Source organism: Peromyscus eremicus, chromosome 8b, assembly GCF_949786415.1.
Source record: "Peromyscus eremicus chromosome 8b, PerEre_H2_v1, whole genome shotgun sequence".
NCBI classification, from domain to species: Eukaryota; Metazoa; Chordata; class Mammalia; order Rodentia; family Cricetidae; genus Peromyscus; species Peromyscus eremicus.
The window spans coordinates 60,033,522-60,060,112 of record NC_081424.1 but is presented as its reverse complement, the minus strand read 5'-3'; positions in this window follow the sequence as shown (position 1 = coordinate 60,060,112).

Genomic DNA, 26,591 nt, shown 5'->3' with positions numbered 1-26,591 from the left:
TTTCTATGGTAAAGTTAATGAACAAGGATGTTTCTAAACAGAGGAGGGGGTTGGTGTGCAGGAAGTAGATGGATACACATGTGTGTGAGGGCCCTGGGCCACAGGATCCTGACAGCCAGACCACGGCCTGGAGGCTAAGATACAAATGAAAACTGCAGAAAAAGTTTCACGGCTTCAAGCCACTGTATGTACAATGTTTTCTATTATTTAAGGCCATGACTAAAATCCATAAAGAACTTGACATGTGAAGGTAAGATCCATCAGCCTTGTGCTCAGCCATGCAGAGGTGAGGCTAGGCACACAGGTATGGCCCTGAGGACTCATAACAGGAGGGATGGAGGCCTGGGGTGGGGTATACTTGTAGCTGGAAGTTTTCCTGTGTCCTGGCTGGCCAGCAGTTGGAACAAATCTCTCCCACTCTTGTCCCCCAAGTAAACAGAGACTTGTATTAATTATAACTGCTTGGCCATTAGCTCAGGCTTATTACTGACTCGTTCTTACACTTAAATTAACCCATAATTCTTATCTATGTTTAGCCACATGGCTTGGTACCTTTTCTCAGTTCTGCCTTGTCATCTTGCTTCCTCTGTGTCTGGCTGGCGACTCCTGACTCAGCCTTGCTCTTCCCAGAATTCTCCTTTCTGCTTGCCCTGCCTATACTTCCTGCCTGGCTACTGGCCAACCAGCATTTTATTTATCAACCAATCAGAGCAACACATATTCATAGCATACAGAACGATATACTATAGCATATACGATTATCTATGTGGTCAGGGGTTGGGGCCAAGGTACCCTGTCTGGTTCAGAGCAGAACCATGAGTTCTCTTCATTGGTGTATTAGGAGAAAAATTCCTGAAGAAAGAACCCGGACCTAGCTTGGGATTGAGGTCCCTAGGCTTGCCATACTGTTTGCACTAGAAACCAGTGTCCCAGCCCTCCCTATTCTGTCACCTAATCAGTAAGAAGAGGGAGGACCCTTAGTCACTGTTCTATTTTTGTGAAAAGACACCATGATCACAGCAACTCTTATAAGAGAAAACACTTAATTGGGGCTGGCTCACAGTTTCCCAGGTCCATTATCATCATGGTGGGGAGCATGGCAGGATGCAAGCAGACATGGTGCGGCAGAAGTAGCTGAGATTTCTAAATCTGGATCTGCAGGCAGCAGGAAGAGAGAAAGACTCTGGGCCTGGCTTGGGCTTTTAAACCTCAAACCCAGTGACACACTTCCTCCAACAAGGCCACACCTCCTAGTCCTTCTCAAGTAGTGCCACTCCTTGATGACTAAGATTCAAATCTATGAGACTATGGGGGCCATTCTTATTCAAACCACCACACTATGGTATGTCTTTAACACAACAGAGGCAAACTCCACCTTAATATCTCTATCACCACACGCCCCTTCTCCACACACACACACACACACACACACACACACACATACACATATACATACACATATACATGTACACATACACATACACACACACACACACACACACACACACACGAATATATATGACTACACAGAGCACAGGCTCTCTGTGAGTTTGCTGAAATTTCTAGGGTCTGGTTTTGACCTTTAGGCTGGAGTTTCTGGGCAGAGGCCTCAGAGGGTCACCAGCTGATCAAACCAAACTAAAGGGTACACAGTTGTTGTTTTTTGTTTCTTTTTCTTTTCTTTCTTTTTTTTTTTTTTCAGATTTTTGTGATTTAGGAAATTTTCTGCCAGAGGATGCAATTCTGAAATCTCCTGTGGTTTTTAGAGAGAGAGGGTGAGGTGCACCCCTGGCTGGGCAAAGATGTGCACTGGTATCCTTACCAGCTTTCTAGAGCCTGGCTCTGAGCTTCCCTGACTAGGGGGAGGGGTTGCCTGGCCTACCCTACTGTCTCTCCTGGGTCAGAGCCTTACTTGGGGAAGTGGCTGGCGTGTATACCTCAGGCGCTATGATGTTCACCATCCGATATCACAAGAGAGCTAAGACGAAAGGCCACCTTGAAGGCTGTCAAACTCAGCTGTTACCATGGCACCCAGCGGCTGGGATGGCACGTCTCCTTGTTATGACAGTGTGACTGCATGGGACACAGCACACGCTCTCATTCAGTGATTAAGTTTCTGTGCCTTAGCGCTGAGGCATCTCCTAAAGCCATCTGGCCCCAGGTTCCATAGAGAAGGCCACCCCTGAGGAGCATTATGATGGAAAAAGAGGCAGGAGATACAGAGAGGTGCGTGGGTGGTGAGGGCCTTGACTCTGTGCGTGACCCATTGCACACCGTTCCTGTGTGTGTGTGCATGTGCATACCCTTGCTAAGAGACGGTAACAGTCCACAGGTTCTGTCTCCAGGGCCACTCTCCTGCTGTGACATCCTGTCAGAAAGCTGCGCTGGGGAGTTGTAGAGGCAGATAAAGTGTCAACCGTGTAAACATGACGTTCTGAGTTAGATCCCTACACCATGTGAGTGGCCGGGAGTGGAGGTGTGTTCTTGGAATCCAGGTGCTGGGAGGGCACAGAGACAGGGTCCCTGGGGCTTACTGCTAGCCAGTCTAGCATAATCATGGAGCCCTCCAGGTCCCAGTGAGAGACCCTGTTCCCAAAAGCAAGGTGAGCAGTACCTGGAAAGCAACATCCAAGGTTGACTTGTTGCTGGCTTTCATACATGTGCTCCCTCCCCTCAAGAACATGCACACTTACACACACACACACAGACAGACACACACAGATACACACACACACACACACACACACACACACACAGAGAGAGAGAGAGAGAGAGAGAGAGAGAGAGAGAGAGAGAGAGAGAAGAAAGCTACGTTGGGTCCCACTCTCTTTGAGAGAAAGGGATAAGAGGTCCCAGCCACGAAAGATAAAGAGCTGTTCTAGTTACATGTATCTATTAAAATACAGAGACATACCCTCTCCTAACATCTATTGAGCATTCGTTATGTTCTGGATACCATCTTATTCCAAAACAGAATTTATGCAGATGGTACCATTTCATAGCTGAGCGAGAGCCTGTGAAAGACTCATCTAGGCAGCCTCTGAATCAAGGTGTGGACTGGGTTGGCTCTGACCCTAGACTCTACAGCTTTACCATTTCCAGCACACTTCCCAAGGCAGTCACAGCACACTCAATCCATGTCCCTTTCTGTTTCTTCTGCTCATGTGCACCTGCACATATATACACACTCTGGGTGTGCGCAAGATTCAGATGAGAGCCGTTGTATAACCGCGTCTCTTACTAGAGCATAACATGGAGATCTAATCCTCACATTTGGCTACCTGGTATGGGACCAGCTGGGGAATTCAACTTGCTCACCTGGGGAGAGGGACTCCAACTTCCAGGCATGATGCTCAGTGTTTGGAATATCACAGCATTTTGAAGGGGCTTACCTTCATGTAGATTCCATCCTGTTTCTGGTTAGTGTGGCCATGTCTGGTGGGGACAGTGGGTGAGAGGGGCACCTCCCTGGGGTGTCTTCACTACAGTTTGAGGTATATTTATCAGTCAGTCAGGAGGCGAGGCAGCCCCTTCTGAACTGTCTGTGGACATGATATCCACTCTGCATCAACCAGCTGTGGATTGGAGCCCCCAGCCTGTGTCTGGTTACATGGGAACAAATGAGCTAAAGCAGGTGACATGCGGCTGGCTATGACTTCGGGTGCAGAAGGTGGTGGCCTCGGGTGACTCACACGTGTTAGACCGGAAGTAGCTCCCTTCTGGAGCTTCAGTCAGAGGGGCCTCTCAGAACCTGAATTCTCTATTGTTGAAGGACTCTGTTAGCCTCACAGATTCAGGCATTTACCTTCACCACAAACAGCTTTTTTAAAAAAGATTTACTTTTATTTTAAGTTATGTGTATATGTTGGGGGAGGTGGGGCGGGGGTGGGGGGTACATGCACATGCAGGTGCCTGAAGAAGCCAGGAATCAGATCCACTAGAACTGGAGAGTTAGAATTATAGATAGTTGAGAGCCATCCAAGGTGGGAACTGGGAACCAAACTTGGGTCTTCGGCAAGAGAAACGAGTGCTCTTAACCCCTGAGCCATCTCTTTAGTCCTGACAAATCCTTCTTAAAACCATGGTATCTTTAGGAGCCTGTGGTAGATAAGTCCAGCAGGGGGCCCAGGTGGAGGTTGAATATTATCTTGGGCACACACACCCCCTATTTGCACACTGTCTGGAATCCATACTAAGTATGCTGTGAGGGGCTTCTTGGTTTCCTGGTTTGGTTCCCTGACAGTTGGTGTCATCTCTGTGCAAACACAGAGGCTCTTTTATAGCCACTGCTTTCCACAGTCTGAGATACGTGGAAGACGGCACATACCTTATACTGTCAAAGTTTATTCTTGTATCCCTGAAGGCTGTGAGATGCTAAGGACTGAGATTATGAATTAATTATTTTCTTTCTTTCCAGGGCCAAACAACACTATGAACACAAAAGACAAGTGAAGTGCTAATCTAATTAATCTTTAACAATAAAAAAGTCAGGAGTCAAATATCAGGGTAAGAACCTGAAAGACCAGAGAAGCAGGGAGCATCTGCAGTCACTTCCTATCTCTACTGTTCCTCCATCCAAAGGCCAAGATCCTCTCTCTGTCCTGCCTTACTACTTCCTGTCTCCTCTCTGTCTACAGTCCTCTGAACCTTTATAGTTAGCTAGTGGCTAGCTCTGCCCTCTGACTCCAAGCAAGTTTTATTTGTCAGAACACAATCAACTTATCACACAGCATTTCTCCCTTTTTGTCTAACTAAAAAGCAAAGGCTTTATCTAACATAGTAAAACTATATACAATAACTATAATAACTATATACAAATATGTACAGGCAAGAATTACATTAACAATGTCCAGTTCATTTGCATTTAACAAATTCAGAGAAAATACTCCATTATCTGTCCTATCTTGGTGAGTCCAAAGTGCTGTACCTAATTCACGTTCTATCCTAACTTGTATTACCAACCCAAAACTATCTTTTATGTCTCTCAACCTTATACACTTTACACATCTTTTGTGAGTTTCTTTTCTGAATTTGGTAACAAGGAAAACTATAACTATCTAGTCTTCAACTCTATCAGAGACCTGAGAAAGGATATAATATTATCTGCATAAACAGGAAATACAGAGCAAACAACTTCCAAAACTAAGAAATGACAGAAACAGCTGGCTGCCTGGACAGTCACCCAAAATTCCTTTGTAACATTGGGGCATACATCTTTGGTCTACAGGCCTAGAATATCTGACAGACTTTTCTGTAAAGCAGAAATTTTGAAGGGCTGTTCTACCTTGTCTTGGCAAAGTTTGGCAGTCACTTTCTTTTGTGTCCTGCTTGTCCAATTTGGACAGCAAATGTCAGCAGTCAGTGTAAGGCAACTTTCTTGCCCAATGGCTAACTTTTGCCACAAAGAAAGTAAACTCCATATGGAGTTTTTTCAGTGTTCATCATCTTCTCTAAAGTAGTTTGGTGCTGTCAGGAGTAGGCATGTCTCATTGTCATAAAAAAAGAATCTTATGTTATTAAAATGTATCTTAAATGCCATATTCTGTAGATCTCTGAAGTGTTTGAAGATTACCTGTCTATCTAAAATATCTGTTTGACCTTGAAAACATATCTAATATGACTTTAAATTTGATTGTAATAGGTGACTAACTATGAACCTGCATTTTTATATTATCCTAAATAGTTTGTAATAATAACTTTCAAGGACAAAAATTTACATAACATTGTTAAATAAGCTGTAGGTACAATACTTTGAACAAGAGTAGAAATGTATGTACAGTATGTTCTAACAAAAATAACTTTAAATTTGTATCAATATACAGAATTATCTTAAACAAGAGTAGAAACATATATACAGTATAACAAAAATAATCTCAAATTTGTATCAATATACAAAAATCCATACCAATGTAAAATATTTAAGACTAGCAGCTGCTTTTTTTTTGTTTAAAAGCAGATTCAATAATCTACACTTTTATCCTATCATTTCTATATCTCCCCTTTTTCTTTTCAGAACAAGATCCCTGAATCTAATCTCCTTTGTTCAGTTTTTTTCCTGACCATTACCAATAACAATTTGTAACCAACTCCCCTAAATGACGACAAATATCCATAACCCACTGGACTACCCAAAACTGCCCACCTCCCTCCTTGGGAATGTGGGCATCGTGTTTTTAAAATTACTTACTGTTGTCTTAAGGTGACAGCATCTTTAGGGGACCCTGAAAAAAATTGGGATAATTGTCAAGTCCTAGGAGAGCTAGCTGTATTATTTGTTGTCCAGTCTCTGTGTAATGGGAAAGTGCAGGGCTTATCTCAAGTCCTGGCTAGAGTAGTCTGTGAGGCTGGACCATCTCAGCCAGCCACCTTGAAACTGTCCTGAGCAGTTTGTAGTCCAAAGCAGATCTTTGGGTGGTGTTTGTCAGCTTAGTGGCATTACCACAATCCAGGCGTAATCATTGTTGTGGGGCCGCATCATCCTTTTGGAGACTTCAAAGGTTGCTGTTAAGCATGGTCATGGTTCACTGCAGAAAACATAAACATTTTAAATGTTATATGCAGCAGATCTCATAGAGGTTAAAAGACTATAATTTGTTATGTATATCCAGAAAAACTTAATTCCTAGTTACCTGATAGAAATTCAAACCTGAAGTCATGTACAGGAAACTAGATGAAGCCTTTTCCTAGAATTAGTATTCTATATGATCATTAATATCATGTCAAGCCGGGTGGCAGCGGCGGCAGTGGCGGCGGCGGCGGTGGCGGCGGTGGCGCACGCCTTTAATCCCAGCACTCGGGAGGCAGAGCCAGATGGATCTCTGTCAGTTTGAGGCCAGCCTGGGCTACAGAGTGAGTTTCAGGGAAGGTACAAAGCTACACAGAGAAACCCTGTCTCAAAAAAAAAAAAAAAAAAACCCAAAAAACAAACAAGCAAACAAACAAAAAAAACCAACCAAATATCATGTCAAAAAGTTTAAAATATATATATATATATATATATATATATATATATATATATATATAAATTTTATAAATTTTGAGACAATATTTATACCTTAAGAAGCAAGAACTAGCCAATGCCAAATGGCTAACAGAGGGGCAGGCATACACACTAAGTACTTAGCTAGTGCCAAGTAAGTACACAGGGACGGTGTGTGGAGGGAGAGCCTAACCAAGGCTAAGTGAGCCCCAGTGAGCCCCAGTGAGCACCCCGCTGTGTACTGGATCCCAGGTACCTGATGGCTTCAGAACCGCCTCTCCTCGGCAGACTTGTCTCCCGGTAGGTGTGTAGCTATAGGCAGGTGGGTGTGAGTCCACATGCCTGTGTGAGTGTACATGCATTAGTGGTGACCTAGGAGCCACCATTTGGCGACAGGGGAGGGATGCTCTCTGTCAGCAGACAGGAATGATGCTGGTAAACTACCTTTTAAAATTCCAGCTTCATACCGTTTGACTGCACAAATGGTTCAGCATTTCCGGTGCTGAGTATGCAGTCGGGTGATGCCGTATTGCCGGGACCTTGGAGAAGAATGACTAATGGAGATGATTGCCCATAATGATGCTCCCTGGAAGTTCCTGGCTGATTAAATGCTGAAGGAAGAGTGCATAATCATTGGAATTTCAATTAAACACTCGTTTCATATTATCAGAGGAAGAAGCAATTTAATTTGCACTTCTGGCCGCAGCTCCACGGCCTGTCAGAAATTTGCAGATTGTGTCTCACTCTGCAGCTAAACTGCATCTCCAGGCCTGGGCTCATCTCTGTGCCACCATCAATTCATCCAGAGCAGCAGAGTATAGCCTACAGCCTCCATTCCTTTCTGAGGAGGTCAGGGATGTTCTCCTTCAGGCCACCTACATTAATTACCACAATAAACCTGGTTTGCCCAGACAGCTACAAGGTGAAAGAGCCGTGGGCAGCCAGAGCCCACCGGGTTTTTGTGTAGAGAGCCAAACACCCTTGAGAGTCAGCCATCTTGCAAGTTTAATGTCCCCTGTGAGGGTGCTCTGAGAGGCCAGTGCCAGAGCAGGGGCAGCAGACTTTAGGTCTGGAGAGAGCTTGAATTACTGCCCCACAGGGAGCTGTCCCCACCACCCCCTTTTCTATCTCCTCTGTCACTTCCTCTCTCACCTTGCCCCCTCTTCCACCTCCCTCTTTTCTTTCCTTCTCCTCCTGTCTCTAATACTATCTCCTCTGCAGGGCCTCTGTGTCCACTGTCCCCCCAGGGCAGTGTCTGTCACTGGCTGTGGTGCAGACTGCACTCTGCTTTCTTCTCCTCAGAGGCAGAGGTTTCTCCAGTTGCTTCCTGTTTCCAGGGCCTGGGACACCATGGCAAACCATGGCTTTCAGTGACCACTTGTTCCAAAGCCTCCTGCCTTCCCTGTGTGGCTTCCCTGCCTAGAGCAGAGCATCTGTGGTCTTTGGTTTGGGGATAGCCTGGTGCCTACTTCCTTCCTCTCGATTGTCCTGTCCTCTGAGAGTCCAGATACACTCACACAAGGACCAGGAGCAGGTCACCACTGCTGCTTACGTATCATATAGAGGAATGATCAGGCTGATTCGGGTGCATACAGGTTTGGTCCCATTAGCATCACTTCGTGATGTTATCCTTGTCAACTCAGTTCAGGGCGTTCGTCATGTGTTCGTGGTGACGCTGAAGTATGTGCATCCTCACCAGTGCCAGTAGACTAAAACTACAGCACACACCGTGGTGATGTGTTGTGTACCCTAATAAAATTTACCTGAAGATCAGAGGACAGAGCAAGCCACTGGATTAAATACAGAGGCCAGGCAGTGGTGGCACACACCTTTAATCCTAGCATTCGGGAGGCAGAGATGGGTCTGGATCTCTGTGAGTTCAAACCCACCCTGGACTACATGAGATTGACTCATTCTAGGAGAGAAAACAGAGCCAGGCATACACGCCTTTAATCCCAGGAAGCAATGGCTGGGTGGAGAAAGGTATATAAGGCGTGAGGAGACAAGGATTGGAGCCTTTTCAGGCTGAGGGGTCCTAGAGGTTAGACGTGGCAGTGGCTTGTTCCTTTGTCTCTCTGATCTTCAGGCAAATTTTATGAGGGTACACAATATATCACCACCACATACATCTATGAATGGTGTATGATGCTCAATAGTAATGACCAGTGTCTGTTGTGACTGGCTTCTGATTGCTGTGATGAAAACCACAACCTTGGTAAAGAAACTCGGGGAGGAGGGGTGTTATGTCATCTTACATTCCACAGTCCATCCTCAGGGAAGCTGAGCAGGACCTTAAATGGGCAGAAACCTGGAGTCAGAAATTGATGCAGAGACCATAGAGGAGTGCTGCTTGCTGGCTTGCTCCTCAGGACTTGCTCAGACGGCTTTCTTAGATAACCCTGCCCAGGAATGCCCCCCCCCCCCCCCCCCCCCCCCCCCGCGCCCCTCATAGTGGGCTGGACTCTCCGATGTCAATCATTCATAAAGAAAATGCCCTCACAGACTTGACTTGCATACAGGACAATCTCATGGAGGCATTTTTTAAAATTGAGGTTCCTCTTCAGAGATGATCATAGCTTGTGTCAAGTGGACTGAAAACCAAACCAAAACAACACTGTAACAGTATGAATGTTACTAGTTCTAGTGTTTGTCCTGGTGCTGTTACTGTTGCTACTTTAGCACACATTCCTGTTATTGAAACAAAGGCCACTGTGAACAGTTTTCTGGGTGAGGCAGTGACAGCCTCCTTCTTACTGTTTGCATCCCTCCCTCCTCTTGATCTCGTCAGGGTGCTGTGTCAGGCCATTGACCTGTCCCTCTAGGTCTGTAAAAGCATCCCCTGTGACATACTCACAGGGTAAATCCATCTGTGGTGTATTTCTATGTGTCCCCGTTGTTAAGCCCTGTAGGACTGTTTGCCTCCTGTTCCCAGGGGATTGCTTTGTACAGCCCCAGGTTCTCGCTCTGCTGTGACAAGGGGGAGGGCAGTCTGGAGTGCACCACCATGAAAATGGGTCTGCTTTAGAAAACTAGGTATTTGCAGGTCTTTACGGGACTCCTGCTTCGGTTATTGCCATCGCTGGCACTCAGCTGTTCCTTTGGGCCACTTTGTGTGACTGACTGTTCCATGAGGTGTTTTGTTTTGACTTCCTCCTCTGCTGCTGTGTTCTTGTTCTCATTGCCCCAAGACAGACTGAGAGAGGTGGAGATAGTCCTCTTGGTGCTTGTTTTCATATTAAGCCATTTATTAATATTAATAAAAGTGTGTCTTTAATTCTGCAGTTTTCATTCACCGGCAGCTTCTGTTGCTTTAAGAATCCGATGTCTCATGAGGTAATTTCTCCCACCTCCTCTCTCTCTCTCTCTGAGAAAAAAAAATCCAGAGTGTCATTTTTGACATTGACTTTGAAATGGTAATGTGTGTGTTACTCTGCAGGCTAAGATCTCAACGTGATCCCAAGAAAACCCTGGAGGCTAATGTGAATATATCATCCGCTACAGGAAGCAGACTCCTTTAATTTCGACTAGAACATTCATTTTTCTTCTTCTTCTTTTTCATACGGTAAATGTTTTAACTATTACCACCAAAGAGTGACTTGCAAAGGACAACCCTGTTAACAATAGAAAGTGGAGTAGCACTAGCTTCAGGCCCGGGAGCCCAGCCATTGAGAGCTTCCTTTGTCTCCGGAATGCTATGATCTGCGGGTTGTGGTTTAGGAAACACAAAGGCAGGAGACTGAAGGCAGGCTTCCTAGTGCCTGAAAAAAATTGCCTCCTCTGTCCCAAATCTCCCCTCTTCCACGCCTGGGCTTCCTCCTTCCTATCTCAGTGTCTCGGCCCCGGGGCATCAGTGAACAAGGACCTACAGGCCTGCCTGCCTTCAAGGGGGCCGATGGCTCACATGAACTTCCATTGTGGTCTTAGAGAGTGTGATAAAAGAACTGCCCAGGTCTACGCAGGCTGCCCCAGCTAGTTATATTAGCAAACACTCCTCATCGCAGAGGTTGTTGTGTGATATTTGGTTTGTGATCTGACAAATAAAGCTTGCCTGGAGATCAGAGGGTGGAGCTAGTCACTAGTTAACCATAGAGGCCAGGCAGTGGTGGCACACACCTTTAATCCCAGCATTGGGGATCTCATGCCTTTGGTCCCAGCACTTGAGAGGCTCAAGTCTTTAATTCCAGCACAATCGGGAGGTGGAGACAGGAATATAAGGCAGGTGGAGGTAGGATCTCCACCCCCATTCAGTCTGAGATTTTGTAGAGGTAAGAAATCTCTGATGGCTATGCTTCTCTGATCTTTCAGCTTTCACCCTAATATCTGACCCTGGGGTTTTTACTGTTAAGACTAATTAGGATAGCGCTTCAGAGGACAGCCAGTCCTCACTCAGGGCAGGCCAAGTATGTGGGGCATGAAAAGTCACACAATACCATGTGCTAGTTCCTTACTCTGATGAAACTATTGTGGTTCAGACCCAGTCCCTGCTTCAGGAACTGATAATCAGATGAACCAGTAGGTTCAGGTAGACAGAAGGTCTAGGGGAAAGCAGAGAGGTCGTCACCTGTTACCGTTAACCTGGTCTCTTTCTTTTAAAAAGACCTCAAGCTTGATGTCTGTAGCAGTTGTGGGTTCAACCGTGACCTTCTGCTCTCCAGTTCCTGTGAATGGGACCTCATTTGAAATAGGACCTTTGTAGATGATTCAGTTGAGATAGAACATGAGAGCAGGTTTGCTCTTTTTAAGAAGAAAAAGCAATGTAAGAATTAGAGGTTCAGCAGAAGGGCGTGAGATGGCAGAGTTAGAGGCTAGATGTGTACCTGCAAGCCAAGGTTACAAGGGCTGGGGGCTAGCCAGAGACTGGCAGGAGCCCTTGGGGAAAGCCTTTCTGCTGGGCATGTCTTTCTGTATGCTGTGAATGTGTTGCTCTGATTGATTGATAAATAAAATGCTGATTGGCCAGTAGCCAGGCAGGAAGTACAGTATAGGGGGGATAAGCAGAGAGGAGGATTCTGGGAAGAGGAAGGCTAAGTCAGGAGTTGCCAGCCAGACACAGGAAGCAAGATGTAAAAGTACCAGTAAGCCACAAGCCATATGGCAACTTATAGATGAATAGAAATGGGTTAATTTAAGATATAAGGACTAGATAGCAAGAAGCCTGCCAAGGCCATACAGTTTATAAGTAATATAAGTCTCTGTGTGTTTACTTGGGTCTGAGCGGCTGCAGGAGCCGGGTGGACACAGGAAAACTCCAGCCACATTTCTCTCCATCTCCTCGGGTGAGGTTCTGCAGACAGCAGCATTTCTGCCATCCAGGGAGCAAAGCAGACATGCTGTTCTGCTCCTAGTCTGTGGCCTGTTATAGCGCCAGAAGACAACTTCTTAAACCTTTTCCACTCCCAATTCCCTTTTGTCCAAGAAATTTTTATCTGACCTTAGGCATACAGGAATATAAAATAGGGATGCAAATCAGACATTTACTGATTATAAATCACAATGAAATTTATTTTGAGACACTTCTTTGTAATATATATAATTTTGCCATTTATTAAACACAAAAGAAAATTTGCATACCAATGAGATGGATGTGCTTGTTTATTTTTACACAAGGAATTAAATCATGGCCAAATATGTCAGGACACATAACATTTTCATTTTTCAGAGTTGATTAATGTTTTGACTTTATAACGGTCAATGCTGAGCTGCCACTCTGCATAAATAAGCAGTACAGAATGGCAGAAGTACATTTAGGGTCATTTCAGAAACTGTTAGAACACTATCCTAATTTTTTTTCCTTAGAGAATCAACTTGCTTGCTTGCTTCCTTCCTTGCTTCCTTCCTTTCTTAAACATAATTTTTTTATTGATTTTTTTTTGAATTTCACATCATGCACCCCAATCCCATTCATTTCTCAATCCTTCCATGTCTGTCCTCCACCTTGGAACCTCCCCCGCAAAAGAAAATGAAATGTAAAAATTAAAAAACAAAACAAAAAACCACAACCATCTCGCTGACCCCTCTGGGCAGTGACCTGCTGCTCCTCTGTCAACCACAGCCTTCTCTCCCATCTGTTTCAGCTGTCTGCCACTTGGCTCCTCCATATTTCCCTCCTCTCCATCATATATTTGTTTTTTGTCATGGCATCGGGAGCCGAGGTGTGTCACACAGTAGTCCCTTTTGCCCAAAGAGCTTTACTTGCAAATGTTCATTGTAAAATAAGTCATTGGTCTGATTCAAGGCCTCTGACTTCTGCTACACCATCAATACTGGACCCCCCACTGAAACTCCTTTTGGACATCTTGTTGTTGCTCTATGTCCTAGAGATCCTGCAGCTTTGATTCTGCAGGACTGGCCCCTTCAGGAGCTCCAGCAGCTCATAGATGGGGTAGATGTTGAGGTGAGCCAACTCAAACCCCTGGATCTCGGCCTGGGTGGTAGCTGAGTTGGTCAGCCTGGGTCTCCCTACTAGAGGACAGGGCCAGCTCAGCAAGGCCCTCAGACATCAACATGGCTTCAGGGGGCGGCCTAGACCACGATGAACATTTGAATGGCCCTTTGGTAGTAATACATGCAGCGGACATCAACATGGACCCCTGCTGGAGTAGGACCATGGACCAAGACATAGCTTTCCAAAGCAGCATGGGCCCTGGCATCACATGGCCTCTCACATCGTGGACCACTCACATCAGCCTGTTCCTCACTGCCATTGCGTCTCCAGTCCCACCTCTCTCCACAGCACATGAACCGTATACTTGCTCGTTATAGTGGTGCCTGCCTGCCTGCCTGTGGAGCAGGACGTGAGCTCTCAGCCCCAAGCCTGCCTGCCTGCTCCAGTGTTTTCTGCTATGACAGTGGACTAATCTTCTGACACTGTAAGTATAGCTGTTAGTATTCCTAGCCACTTCTGGAGTCACATGACTATGAATTCACTGTCAGCAGTCAGGCATCAGGCAAAATGCTTAGTCACTCCAGGGCCTTACATCCTACATAATCCTTAAACAGCATGGTCACATAATCTATGTGTAAGGATTCTGTCATTATTACATCATCAGCCTGAGACAGCATCCCAGCCTAAAAAGCGACATGCACTCCCACGCGTTCTCTCTCTCTGTATTCTCTCTACTTCCCCTCCATGCCGTCTCTCTGTCTCTCTGTCTCCCTGTCTGTCTGTCTCCCTGTCTGTCTGTCTGTCTGTCTCTGTCTCTGTCTCTGTCTCTGTCTCTGTCTCTCTCTCTCTCTCTCTCTCTCTCTCTCTCCTTCCTCCTAATAAAGCTCTAAAAAGGTAACCATGGCTTGTGATTCTTCCACCACTGCGGCGGTGGCCAGCCACCAGTGCCACCATATACCTGTGGTATTCAGCACTGACCAAACCTCGGCCGCGGCCATAGCCACGGCCAGCCACGAGCACTGCCGCCCCACCCCTTCACTATGTGCATGCATGACATAGCTATCTATGTAAGCCGAAATATGCATGTGCAAGGTGATGTATAAAAGCAGGCTCTACCTGCTCCCCCCTCTCTCCCTCTCACCAGAGGTAGTGAGCACCTCTCTCTCTCTCTCTCTCTCTCTCTCTCTCTCCACACACACACACACACACACACACACACACACACCCCTTTCTCTTCAGCAGGCCTGCCCACCTTCATTCTTTCTCTTCCCTAATAAACACTTAGAGTGGATTCTGTTGTACCTCATGTTTTCTCATGCCTGCTAAATAATGCCAACAAGTAAACAACAATAGTTTTAACACGTTAAAACTGTCTTCTACCCACCCACACCACACCTTGAGGCAGTGGGTGGGTCTGGTTCTCTGTCCTAGTCTTAAAATAGATTGTTTTTTTTTTTTCCAAATAAACTTTAATTCAGCAACCCAAACAGCAACTTTTTGAAAAATCCTATATTTTGCTGTGTGTGGTGGTACATAATCTTTTTGTTTGTTTGGTTTGTTTTTTTTTTTGGTTTTTTTTTTGGGGGGGGGGGCGTTTCAAGACAGGGTGAGTTCTCTGTTTAGTCCTGGATGTCCTGGAACTCATTTTGTAGACCAGGCTGGCCTCGAACTCAGAGATCTGCCTGCCTCTGCCTCCTGAGTGCTGGGATTAAAGGCATATGCCACCATTGTCTGGCTGGTGGTACATATCTTAATCTTAGTGTTCTGGTGGAAGCCCCATCTCTCTGCCCAAACCCTGTCCCCTAGGAAGTTCTGCCAAACATGGATCCTCCCCCAGAGATGCTCAAGACCACTCCCACAGGGTATTTAAACTGCACCCCAGAAAACAGAGACGTAGTTTTTCGGTCTCTTTTTCCTGACTCCTCTCTAGGCTGGAAGATCACCCGGAAATGCTTTACCCATTAAACTGAATCTTTTTCTAATTCAGTCTGATTTGGTTTGCTGTGTCATGGAGAGGCTTATGACGGGGGGGGGGGGGGGGGGGACGGGACGGACGGACAATGACGACACACCTTTCATTTAGCACTTGAGAGGCAGAGGTGGGTGGATCTCAGTGAGTTCAAATCCAGCCTGGTTTTCATAGTGAGTTCCAGGCCAGCAAAGGGTTACATAGTAAGATCCTGACTTGCAAAATCAAAATAAAACAAACAAACATTCTAACATAATCCAATCCAAAGATGTACTAATTTAATGTACAGTAAGTGCAATTCATAATGCACTTTGGTGTCAGGTGTGAGCTGAGGTGTTTCATGCAAAGTTCACTAGTGTGACCTTGTTTGTGCTGGCAGCATGCAGATGGAAAGATCACATGTTACAGATTCAGAACCAAGGCTGCAGAGCAGTCTCTTGATGAGACAAGGATGAGCACTGTCATAAACACCTCTGACCTATGGTGCTTTTCATTTTGAATTAATTTTTGTTTGTTGCATGTTCAGAAAGCACACACTTGGCTGAAATTCTGTAATCCTCATGTGGTGGTTTGAATGAGAATGGCCTCTAGCAGCTCATATATTTGAATATTTGGTCTCTAGTTGATGGATTGTTGAGAAGGATTAGGAGGTGTGGCATTGTTGGAAGAGGTGTGTTACTGAGGTGGGCTTTGAGGTTTCAAAAGCCTACACCAGGCATGGACATTCTCTCTCTCTCTCTCTCTCTCTCTCTCTCTCTCTCTCTCTCTCTCTCTCTCTCCCTGCCTGTGGAGCAGGATGTGGGCTCCCATGTCTGCCTGCCTGCCGCCATGCTTCCTGCCATGATAATGGATTAATCCTCTCACAATTTCTTTTATAAGAGTTGCCTTGGTCATGGTGTCTCTTCACAACAACAGCTAATACATCCTACATTCAGTCATGTGACTCCCTATGGGGGTCATGCCGCATAGTTTAAGAAGCTGTGTTCCTAGGATTCCAAGCCAATAACAGAGCAAATTAGACGCCACACTGAAAAAGATCCGGTAGAAGCTCGGCTCCAGCCTCAGCTTTGTATTACATTCATCACTAGAAAGTGAGAAGCCAAATCAGAGCGCCCCCAGCACAGGCTGAGTGACAGTAGATGAAAGGCTCTCTGTGCTGGGGTGTGAGGTCACTGCAGACTGCTGTGCTTCTACCTGACACAGGGGTGCAGCTTGGTTCATCTGGACATTGTTGGACAGAACCCCATCTCACGGGGAAGTACCATTACCCCTGGGCACTGCAGGTCCTAGAGCTCCACCGCACAGTGATGTTTCACTATCATGTGACTCTGACAGCAAAAGGAGTGATTTTTAATCCCCTATGCCCAGCTTTCTCTGTCTCCGTTCTGTTTAGGATTCTGCTGTCCTTGTCAGAGGCAGGGCTGTCACTAGACACCCCTGGTCGAGCCTCAGTGCGTGCTCCCCTTTTTACTCTCAGCCTGAAACTTCACCCGTGAACACAGATGTGCAGGGTTTCACCCCATAAGTAAAAATATCTCCCGTTAGTGGGTAACTCTGCCAATGCAATAAGCCAATCAAGCCGAATTAGTAAGTCCAGGTTTAATAAACAGAGCAAAGCAGCTCCCAGGAGACTCTCAGGAAGGCAGGAGAGGATCATATGGCAGGTCTGATGACCAGGTCTTAAATACCCTATAGGGTGGTCTTGAGCAGCCCCGGGGGAGGAGCTGACCCTTGGCAGGCTTTCTGAGGGCGGGGTTTGGAGAGGGCAGCTCCCGGGGAGATCCCCAACAACCCCAACTGCCAACAACCCCAACTGCCTGCTCCGTCTGCGGGATGTTCTCTGGTGAGCGGGTTCCCGGAATCTCTCCACTCACCCTGAGTGTACTCCTGCAGGCACCTGGGGAAGAAGAAGGCTCTGTGCATCCGCAGCTCTGGGCTCAGAGAACAGGGGAGTCCAACCCTTTCTTCTGACCGGCCGTTCTGCCAGCCAGATGACCATGTTGATGGGTCCCTCTGCTCACTGAATTTCTGCCGCCTTCTCCCCGCCTTGTCCTGCCATCAAACACCAATAGCCCCCAAACATTTAGCTTTTCTGCTGTTTTTCATCTAAACGGCACTGAGTTGCACTCCAAATGTGGGCATTTGAAAAGAAAAAAGAAATGCTTTAACCCTGTCACCCCGAGGAAGTGTCTCCAGATCTGACTAACTGTTTCCAGCTGAAGTTGTAGACCCTTCTGTTATGTGTCTACTGTGTGCAAACACTGTGTTCACCCCCATTCTTGCATTTGCACTTAGATTTACAAAAGTCCTGCCAGGTTATTGCCATCACCCACTCAACAGGTGAAAGGCAGGTTTGGAAGGTAAAGCTCACAAGACTAGTCCCCGGAGGACTGTAAGCTTTGCTTACACCCGGAATCCACAGCACATGCACACACCGGCACAAGGAACCCACGGCGCTCCCATACACCCATACACAAAGAACGTGTATCACACATAAACACCTGTACACACAGAGCCCACAGTACACACATACCTGCACATGGAGCCCAAAGCACATACATACACATGGAACAACACAGCACACATACACATACACACCTGCACACAGGGAGCACACACCACGTACACACACCTGCACACAGAGCCCACAGCAATGCACACACCTACACACAGAGCCCACAGCACATGTACACACCTGCACGCATGGAACCCACAGCACTCACACACATCAGCACACACAGAACCCACAGAATCCACACACATATGCACACACCAGGAATTCCACAGCATCTGTATGTTGAACCCACAGCACATACACACACACAGACACACACACACAGACACACACACACACACACACACACACACACGCACGCACGCACGCACGCACATACACACAGAGAAACTACAGCATATGCACACACCCACATACCCATAGCCCACAACACAAACCTACAAGCATGGAATCCCCAGCACAGACACGCCTACACACACCAAGCTGGCAGCGAGCTCTTTGCAGACATTTGACCATCCTCCATACAAACAAAAACCACCCTGTTATCTTCTGTTGTTCTGAGTTAGGATGGGCTCAAGCCAAGACACGTGATGGGGTAGGAGTGGGGCTCCAGCTCTTCTGGGCTTTGTATCCTGACTGGGCAGTGAACAAGAGGGAGTAGTGAGTGCCGTGCAGGGGAGGGGGGAGTACAAGTGAGCTGAGGGGAGGCATTCTCATCCTGCCCTTCTTACCACACCTTCTGTTCCCACCACAGACCCGTGTGTGTGCTTTCCGGGACCAGTGGAGCTCTGCCAGGCCTGCAGGAAGTTTTAGTCCCAGAGAGCTGATTGTAAACATGGCACCTGCCTGTGTTACTGTCGTGGAGGTCAGACCCAAAGGGTCTCCATTATCCTAATTCCTGCTGTGCAAGTTTCAAACCTGTCTGGGAACACGCTCAACCTGTCCTGCTGCCTCTTGCTTCTTCTCAGATAGAGATTTCAGTCTTCAGAGCTTTAGGAAGCTGGTGTCTTCCACCATGACCTGCTTGGTCTGGTGCACATTCCCAGAGCTTTTCAGACATGCGTGGGCAGAGCCGGAGGCTCACAGGCTGTTCACATCTCCTCAGAGTACCAGCTTAGGATTCCAGGACTTGAGGTGAGGAAGCAGGATGCTGTTGAAGATGAGTAATGAAGGGGGAAAGTCCAGACTGGTGGGACTTGGTCCCTGTAGCAGAGTGGACCTGCACCTGGCTGGAACTTTAAGCAGGTTCTAAGTAGGTGAGGACCACTTCCAGAGTGTCCATTGTCCAAAGTCACACCTGTAACCACTGCCCTTGTGTGGTCACAATTCAGGAGTCCAGTGAATTGAAGACCAGGAGTCTCAATGTCTTCCTGCACTCAGTATGATGCAAGCCCAGGATTCATGTATTTTGTGTGCCTCCCCTGTGACCAAGACTTCTCCAATCTTACTCAAAACAAAAGAGGCCTTAGCTCAGCCCCAGCAATTGATTTCGGCAACAGAGGATGCTAGAGGTCCCTGGATCTCGGGGCTTCCTCTTCTCTCTCCGTCTCTCTCTCTTTTTTCTCCTAAGCCCTACATCACATTAAAGTCCTTTCTTCCCGTGCATCCCATTATGGAGTGAATACAGACAGTCAACATCTTCCACTTATCTTTTTCTTTTTCCATTTTGGGATGTGTGTGTGTGTGTGTGTGTGTGTGTAAGAGGGGGGATTGTGATGCATGTGTGCATGTGTATGTATGTTTCCATGTATGTGGGCACATGTGTATGTGGGTGTACACATGTTTGGGTCTAGAATTACAAGTGGGCTATTATGCCCATTGGGCATTTTTATGTGAGTTGTGGGGATCTGGACTCTGGTCTTCATGGTTTCTTGGCAAGCCCTTAACCACTGAGCCATCTTCCCAGCCCTTCGCCAGCCAACTGCAGTGGGAGAGACGACCACAGGTCCACTCCCTGTGTGTGCACACAGGTGTCGACACCCAGGGCCTGGAGTAGCACAGTCTGGCTGCTTTTGCAAAAGGCCCCCAGACTAAAGCCTTGTAAACAGACATTTACTGAACATAACTCTGGAGGTTGAAGGCCGAAATTAGGTGTTTGGTGGAGGCGCCTTTCTGGTTAGTAGTGGCACCTTCTCAAAGTCCCACCAGGTGGAGGGGTGATTGGAGCTTCCTGTGGTCTCAGTGAGTGTGCTGATCTTCCCATGGGGCCCCACCCTCATGACCTCATCACCTCCACAGGCCTTTCTTCTAACACTGGCTTCTTGGATGAGTTCCCACCGATGACTTTGGGGACACAAATGCTGAGAGCTTAGCAGCCCCAGCAAGATGAGTTCCTCCCAGACATTCAGCAGAACTTTCTAGCGGCCCCGGAAAGTGAAGCCAGTAGGCGATGACATGAGAGTAAAGTGTATTTTGAACGCCGACCCCGAAGCTCATTTTCCCTGCTAATCTCCGTCTTTGTTTTGAGACAGTTTCCCTAAATGTAGCCCAGGCTGCCCTTGCTCTTGAGATCTTCTGACTTCCTTTCTGGGCTGGGGTCACAAGAATGTGCTGCCACCCCTGGTTTGTGCTACCATACCCCACCTGTGCCAACGCATCCTCAACAGCTCCCCACCAGATGTTCCCTGGCCTCCACGGAAGGGCTAGAGCAGCCACTTCATGTCTAGATACTGGCTTCGTGAGAGTTCAGGGTTGGCCTCAATGATGCAGACCGGCTCTAAGGACCAGGTCTTCCTCAGTTGTCTCTGCTCGCCCACCGCCCCCCAGAGCCCCCCAGAGCGTGCCTTCTCTGACTCCCAGCCTCTTGGCTGGCCTGTGTTCACTCTGCTCCCTACTCTCTGCCACCTGGATGAGGTAGACCCTGCAGATGCTTTGCCTCATAGGCTGAGCCAGGGTGTTGACAGCTGGGTTTTCTAGAAGTCCCCACCATTCTGAAGTCATGCCTGTCCTTGGTGTGGCCGGCTGAGGGACCACCACACAGAAGCTTGTTTGAGCCAAGGCACCCTCTGTTGCTCGAATTCTAAAGGTCTTATAATAAAAAAAAAATCCAGAGCCAGATATTGGGGTAAATGCTGAAAGATCAGAGAGACAAAGGAACAGGCCACTGCCACGTCTCACCTCACCAACTCCACAAATCCTCTGTTTGAAAGCCTCTGAGTCCTCAGTCGAAAAAGCTCTCTAGCTGAAAGGCCTCTAGCTGAAAGGGCTTAGTTCCTGTCTCCTCACACCTTATATACCTTTCTCCGCCCAGCCATATCACTTCCTTCCTAGTGCTGGGATTAATGGCATGTGTGCTTCCCTAATACTGGTAACAAAGGCATCAGATCTCAAGTGCTGGGATTAAAAGCGTGTGATTCCCAAGTCCTGGGATTAAAGGTGTGTGCCACCTCTGCCTGGCTGTTTCTCTCCTAGACTGAGTCAATCTCCTGTAGTCCAGGGTGGCTTTGAACTCACAGAGATTCAGACAGATCTCTGTCTCCCAAGTGCTAGGATTAAAGATGTGTGACACCACTGTCTGGCCTCTATATCTAATCTAGTGGCTGGCTCTGTCCTTTGATCTTCAGACAAATTTTATTAGGGTACACAATATATCACCACAACCCTCCAGTGGTACCACTGGCACCTGACTCCAACTCAGTTCACAGAGGAAATAGAATCAACACGATGGTGAAAGCAGGATCTGCTTTTTTTTTTCTCTAGCTATTGTATTTATTGATTTTTGAATTGTTACATTCTGTTATGATTTCTATTTCAAATAATTTCCCCATTCTACCTCATTTTATATACACAATTTTGTATTATTTTTTCTTAAAGCCTCTCCCCTGTAGTTGTACATTTCCAGGCCTCCAAAGCCTGGGTGGGCCTCCTGGAGAAGCAACACTTGGAGTGAATCCGGTCCCTGATAAGCTCAGCTCCTCCTCAGGTGGGTGGAGGGGTCACTGTGTCCATCGGGTATAGGGCTGGGAAGTCCCAGCGCTCACCAGGCAGAGGGCACAGCGGCGTGAAGCTGGCCTTTCTGGCTGCCACTTGGGCCACAGAAAGAGTTAGAGCAGAAGCAGAGAGGGTCTGAGGAGCGGCTGTGCATTTGGAATTTGGGGAGTGGCAGAGACGGCCAACAGGAATTTTAGGGGCCACTGCTCAGGCCTCTGCTTGTATTTCCTCCCGAGTTTGTGTGTCTTGGCGGGAATAGAGGGAGTGGGAGGCAGTGAAGACGGTAATTGAGAATTCAATTATTTTTAAGCCTTTTCCTCCCTTTGGCAGCTAGATGTTGTTATGATGAACGAAGATTGGACCACGTGGAACCCAGGGTCTTGATCCACCAACAGCACCCTGTTTTCTACTTGTTGTCCTCCCCAGGACCTACGCATGGGCAGCTGGGTGCACTCCCTGTGGGTGCCTCAGTCTCCCCCTACCTGGAGGAGGCCCGGCAGGGCCCAGGCTGTCCATCCCTCCCAGCTTCCCCCACCGCTCCTTCACGCTGCCCTCTGTCTCTCTACTGCACCTTCTCCTCCCCAGTCAGGCCCACTGTCAAGTGCTTCTGAACATTCTTGAGCTCCCCAGACTCTGCCTTTGTTTGCTTGGATCATTCTTTCTGGAAAGTTCTCCCTCCCTGGTGACCAGCTCCTATTGGGTCTCCATGCTCAAGCTAAACCCAGCTGCAATAAACACCCCTGAAGGACCTTGCCTGTAGGGGCCCGGCCCTGCATCAAGAATTTGTAAATAAACTTTAGTAAATGATGACTTTTTTTTTTTTTTTTATGATGCAGCAGAACTTTCTGTACTAAAGTCAAGCTTATGGGGGAAGTACAGGGCCTGGTCCTCCTTCTCAACATCAGTTAGGCCGGTGGTTTGTGGCCAGGAGGACTTTGTGTCTGCAGAGGGAGGTGGCTGTGGGATGAGATGGCTGGGCAAGTCTATCGGGGGAGGAAGTTGATGTTCTTCACAGAGAGAACTGTGCAGTTGGTCTCTCTTCACTGCTCTGGCTGGAGATAACTGCCTTGCCTGAGGCCATGGCCCTCTATGAGAGGCTGTGTCCATTGCTGATTAAGCTCAGCTCTGAGACCTCCACCTTGGACTCCTCTGTCAGTCAGCTCTTCTTCCTGGGCTGTCCAGGCTGCTTGCTGAGCCCTAAAACATTTCCAGTTCTCTGGGTCAGACTTCCCAAGCTCTGGCCACCCTCTACCAGTCCACGTGAGGCTGACAGGGGACCCCATCTCACTTTTCAAGCAAAGCAGATGGCGGAAGCCGAAGGGCTTACATTCATAGATGGACACAGATGCCTCAATCTACGCTCTCACAGAAACAAACAACTGTACCTACTTCTTTATAAACTGTCTTTCTGAGCTTCTGTGAGCGCGGAAGGAGCTGTTGCTGTAATCTGGCGTCCTTAGATCTGAACACCCAAATAGGAAGAAGCATTCCGGGGAGGATGCTGACACCAGATGGTGGCCTGGTGAGGAGCTAAGAGAGCAAGTGAGTGAATGGATGATGAGTCAGTCAGTAAAAGAGCGAGCGAAAGTGAATGCAAGAATAAATGCATGAGCGGACCAGTGGAAGGGCGAGCCAGTGAATGATGGCTTAGTTAATGAATGGGTGCATGAGAGTGAATGAATAAACACATGAGTAAGTGAATGGATGGGTGAGCAAATGAGTGAGGGAATGGATAAGTAATGAATGAAAGAGTAGACTAGATGGATGAATGAGAGCGTAAAACAATGCATGAATGAGTGAGTGGATGGATGAGTCAGTGAATGAGTGAGTGAGTGGATGGATAAGTGCATGAGTGAGTGAGTGATTGAGTGAGTGGATGGATAAGTGCATGAGTGACTGATAGATGGAGCGAGTGAGTGAGTGGATGGATGAGTCAGTGAATGAGTGAGTGGATGGATAAACGCATGAGTGACTGATTGATGGAGCGAGTGAGTGAGTGGATGGATAAGTGCATGAGTGACTGAGTGAGTGAATGAATGGGCTTCAGAGTACACAAGTATCTGGAGCAAAAGCAGAGGGTGGGAATGAACAGATTGCATCTATGGTTCCAAGATGGCAACTGTTATACTCCACGGTGACGACCACACAGCTCTGGCACACTGATGCTGTTCAGACATCAAATGCCCATTTCATCTCTGCACTGCGTCTGTGTCCTATGGAGACTGCTGTGACCTAAACAGTCCCCTGCTGGAGCTCGCGTGGGCTTTTTCATCTGTGTCTCGGCCCGTGTAGTCTTCTGCATGAACTGAACTGCATTTAGCTGCTTTGGACTTGTCTATCAAACCTCTCTGCCCTGCAACACATCATTCCTACTGTGTGCTGATGAACACATTCAGTGAATGCATTTCAGCTTCTTACCCTGGTCAAGCAGAAACCAAAGTGCCTGAAGCCATACATCAGGGACAGGGCGTGCGTGCGTGCGTGCGTGCGTGCGTGCGTGCGTGCGTGCGTGCGTGGGTGCGTGCGTGGGTGCGTGCGTGGGTGCGTGCGTGAGTGCGTGCGTGCATGCGTGCGTGACTCTGCCCTGCCTGGACCCTGCTCACATTGCTCTGTTCCTGGTGACTCTTGTCACTTTCAGCAATGGCTTTAGTAATGAAACAATTTCCTTTTTCCAGTGTGAACTCCAAAGAAAATGGTGACAAAAACCCACATCTGACATAGTGGGACCACGGCCACAGGCTGGGCCTTTCCATAAGTAGAATTCACTGCGCCTTCATCCTCTTACCATGGGGCGGGGGGAAAGGGGGGACACTGATGCCGTTTGGTGGATTGTAAAAATCATGTGGGAACTGGCCCTATGTGACTCCACCAGGAGGGGTGGGGCCCGGGTCCCATTCAGCAGTCTGGTGTTTCACTCTTTCTTGGGACACACTGGCTAGTGAGTGTGGCATCTGTGTTTCACACAGATTGCGGGTAGGTGCCCATGGTGGGCCTCTTGGGGAGCAGTGGAGGTGTGGCCCTCACGGGATGGGTGTTTGGAGGGCCATGGGGAGCAGTGTGAGCACTGTGTTCAGAGCTCCGTGTTCTCAGCAACATCAGGTCCCTGCGAGCTACTCTGCCTCTCCCACTGTGGGGTCTGTCGCCGGTGAGGTAGAGCGGTGACAGCACACTCGGCAGCGACATGTTGAAGGTGACCCCGTCGTGAGTATGAAGCTCTAAGTTAGAGGTAGCTGGAGCCTCTCTTCAGAACCACTTAATTGCTGGCCGCAGGGTGGATATTTTAGCATTAAATTTTTAATTTCAAAGTAAGTCATGCGAAAAATATTTTCTCAGAGCTCAAACTTCTGCAGCTGCCCTTGACAAGGTGGAGGGGTTGGATGGGTTTGCTGGGCAACCTCCAGGCGTCATTTTATATTTAAACTAGTCCTGGTTGAGGTAGGCTGGGGTACCCAGTACAGTACTGGGTCCTGAGTGCTGAGTACTGGGTCCTGCCCATCTCTGGGTTTCCTTACTTCAAGAACTTTGGTGGATAGCAGACAATGAGCAGATACTGCGTGGCTGCTGCTTTGCATGGACTTGGGAAATGGGATGCAGTTGAGTGGGGAGAGCTGACTGCATGCACCAGGACCCTATGGTGTGGGAGCAGAGAAGGAAGAACACACAGCAGAGACCACTGGAGAACTGACTGATGGAGTGGCTGTGAAGACACACAAAGTGAGAGGTGCTGGTGCCAAGCAGCCCAGGGCCACAGGCTGCAGGGAAACAGAGTATAGGCTGGATGACACATGACTGTTCCCTCTGGAGACTAGGTGGTCCTCAGTAAGGTTGTAAGACACTGCTGAGGAGCCCGAGCACAGAGCCTGAGTCTTTGGACTTCCCTTCTCAAGATTGGAGGGGTGATTTAGTGTCATAGAGGCTCAGGGTTGGTGGGCAAGAGCTTAGAGGCCATTTGATCTGCTTCTGTCTGGCCCCCACATACCAGCCCTGACGCAGACAGTGAGGTGTGGGACCCTCAAGTCCACTTGCTTGAACCCATTCCACTTTGCATGGATGGGGATATGTTGTAGCCTTCACATATGTTAATATGTGAAGACATTATCAGAAAATATGAAATGCTAAAATCCAGGTGGATTTCCATGGGGCTTTAGTTCTAAACCCCACGCCCACCAGGACCCAGCTGTCTGCATCATGATACCTCGTGGGCAGGAGTACAGTGGTACAGGCCCTTGACCAGCTTTTCTTCAATTGGGCATCCCTGCCTTGTGACAGTTATTATAGTGTATGGTGATCACTTCTGGTCACAGTTCCTTCCTCACCTTTGTTGGTGGTTAAAGGGTAGGCTGAGAGGAAAAGGGAGCTGCTAGGGTGAAGAGTAGCTGCCTCCTTGCTCCGTGATCTCACTCAGGAGCTGCTATCCTGGGGGCTGTGTTCACAGTGGTGGGCAGCATCTACAGGCAAGGACCTGGTAATCCTCAGCTTCAAAAGTGTATATTTTAATTTTTTGTTTTCCTCGCTCTGTAGAATTAAGGATGTGCCTTCATAAGTTGCTCTTAAAGTCTATTCCATTGCTCAGACTGTTAAAATTACTAGTTCCTTAAAAGCAGACATGCTACTCAGTTCTCTTTGTGGTTCAAAGAGAATGCCTTGTAAGGTATTAAAAACCACTCCTGGAATGATTAAAACACAGCGCCAGAGAGCCATATCTCAGTTGGCTCCCATGGCCTTAGAGGGGGAGCAGGTATCAGGGATGATGAGACACTGCAATGAAGTGCTGGGTGTGACCTGAGTGCTGATTCCCACCTCACTCCACAAT